We start from the raw sequence: 3130 nt of genomic DNA, 5'->3' as shown, positions 1-3130 counted from the left end.
TGCATTTAAAATAAGTAACAGAAAAGAGCGTAGACAACAAGCTATGTAATATTTAACAAATTATTTATTTCCCGAAAATATAAAGTGACAAGAGAGGAAAAAGAACTTACGGTATTTCAAATCAAATGCAAAATTAATCTAAGGATTAAAGACACAAATCTTAATAATAAAACTATCTGAATATAACTCAGTTCAAGTCCCGAAGAAATCCAAAATTGAAGGAAATGACGTGTCTATTATAAGCTCCTGACATTGTTCAGACCAATGAAACTTGGATTTCTTGGTCAATATATTTGTCAGGAGTTCAGTAATTATGGAGAAATTCGAACAAAATTTCCGATAGTATCTAGCCCCAAAATAGCATCTTTTGATAAGTTAAAAGCCATGCTTAAGAGTACACCAGTTCTTACAGCTCCAAATTTCAGCCAATCATTTAAACTATCTGTTGATGCAAGTGATGTTGGGATTGGAGCAGTATTGATTCAAGAAGATAAAAATGGTGTTGATCATCCAGTGTGCCATTTTTCTAAGAAATGAAATAAGCACCATATAAATTATTCCACAGTCGAAAAGGAATGTTTGGCTTTGATATGAGCATTACATCACTTTGAAGTTTACATTAGTTCAGCTCCTTCACCGATTATTGTGTTTATTGATCATAATCCCTTACTTTCATTGGCAAGATGAAAAACAAAAAACAGAGATTATTACGGTGAATTTTCTTGTTGCAGGAATAAAATATTGACATCAGACACAACAAGGGAAATGACAATTTAATACCAGATGCACTTTCAGGGGTATAGAAATTTATCTTGTTTTATGTATACTTTGCGTCATTCATAAGATTTCATCTTATGTTTCTTTTACCACATGCATATTTGACTTATTGTAAAACGAAAGCTTTATTTGTAAATCTTTTTTCTTTACGAAGGGAAGTGTTATGTATGTTTAATTTCATTTTTTGTTTGTTAGTTTTAATTTTTTATTCCACTATATGTTATTGTAATGTGACTGTGTTTGCTTGACTTGATCTTGTCAAAATTAAGTTCATTTATGCTTGACCTGATTGACTTTTTTTCTTCATTTATGTAAACAGCTAATAATAGCTTCATTATTTTCTATTTGTATGAGCTGGTTATTAGGATTATGTTTCACGTAACCAAAGAATGAGTAAATATGTTGGTCAGGGTAAGGTTTTTGGAGATTCCTAAGTGAATTTTATATTCTATTGTGTTGTAAATAAACAAGGCTCATTAGATCTTTCTAGAAGGTCTTTTGTCCATTTAAGTAATGGTTGCTTTTAGAAAATGCTAATTGTTTATCTGAAGTCAAGCAGAGAACTATATTATCTTGTGACTGTGAGAATTTTACGAGTCGTGCCTTAACATCTAGCATTTTAAGTTGCATTATGGTGTGACCAGTTTGGGTTCAATTTTTTTCTTCAAATTACTGAATTCAAGTTATTATTTTCTCTGGAAATACAAAAGTGCTCTGATAAAATTACTGGATAAAGACATTCATTGGAATTAATACTGAATCCAAACCTGAAATAATATTTATGTGATTCAACAAGAGATTGTTTGGCACATCAGTACTTCGTAGGCTATAACAGACACGTCATCACCTTCAATTTTGGATCTCTTCGGGACTAGAACTAACTTTCATTCAGGACCTTTTATTGCTAGGAATTGTGTCTTTAATTCTTGGATTATTCTTGGATTAAATTCGCAATATCGTAAGTTTTTTTTTCCTTCTCATTTTTCACATTATGTTATAGGGAAAGAAATTATTTGTTGAATTTTACAAATCTTGTTGTCTTCACTCTTTTCTATTATCTTAAGAGCACAGACTCGTAAGAGTTTCGATAATTTACCAATTAACTTGTGAATAACTTAGCCGGATCCGATTACAGCCCGTTTATGACAGCACTGAGAATAAGTTACTATTTTATCTTGCACACTGCTAACTAAAATGACTGCTCCCTTGTGTTAAAAAATCAGTCTGAATTAGTCTAAAGTACACTATACATAGCAGCTATTAAAATAGGGAAAATGAATTTTGCCAGACTAGACAATACCAGCTTCTGAAAGTGCAATGAATGAATTACCAAATATATAAAATGTAAAAAAAGTTATCGGCTCTTTTTTATACAATTTACCTCTGAAGTTCAGGAAGTGAAAATGACCAAGTAGAGCTAGCACTTTGTTGAAAGATGCACATCTGAAGTAAGGCCAAGCTGTATACTCTATAACCCATAGTACACCCATCAATCATACACCAAAATAAAGGGAATTAAAGGTTCTTTGCATTATATCTAAGATATACAAGGTCTTTTTTAAATAGCCAGTATAACCAGTGAGGAAAGCCGGGGACATTCTTTTTCTTTAAAATCCTAACCCTATGCAAAATGCGAAACTGTATAGCGCCACCTTAGTGGATGGACCAAAGAGCGATTTACCTCCTGGTACAGGGTAGCATTAGTTCCCTCCCACGTCCTATTCTCAGTAGAATGGGAAGTATACTTACCACTATTCCTGCTAGCATCGGACCAATGAATCCTCCCTGGACTGCTTTCCTGTTCGTCTTCTTTTTAGTTGTTTTACTTTTGTTTTCTTCCTGTTTTACGTTTCCAACCGCTTTGTGTTTCGGGTATTTTTTGTTTGTATCGTTAGACAAAAGTGAAATGCTGCACTAACTGTTTGATACCGTCACCCAACACAGCCTTGTTTTTGTCCGCGGATATGGCGCCCGAGGCATCATCTATCCCCAGGGTGCCTAGCACTGGTCGTAACTTGGGTGGTACCTTTCTTACAATATTCGCCATTGCAGGCCCCAAAAATCCTCCACGGATTGCTTGTGATCTGGACATTGCAATAACTAAAGCTGATGCTAAATTTATATTAAAAGGTAATTGCAGTCCTATTTTATTGATTTGCGGCCGTGGTAACTTTTTTTTTTTTTTTGCAGAGAGTGAATCGCATTGCGATTTTGCTCCCGGGGTGCTAAAATCTAACTTGAGCGAAACAGACCTTCGTTTAATAATAGCTTGTGCTAGTTTTTTTTTTACTTGTCCCGGTGATAAATTCACAATGTATTTCATACTGTATTTATTTTCCTTGTGCTTAATAAA

Source organism: Sinohyriopsis cumingii, chromosome 7, assembly GCF_028554795.1.
Source record: "Sinohyriopsis cumingii isolate HCF-2022 chromosome 7, ASM2855479v2, whole genome shotgun sequence".
Classification (NCBI taxonomy): domain Eukaryota; kingdom Metazoa; phylum Mollusca; class Bivalvia; order Unionida; family Unionidae; genus Sinohyriopsis; species Sinohyriopsis cumingii.
Note: the sequence above shows the minus strand (reverse complement) of the source record.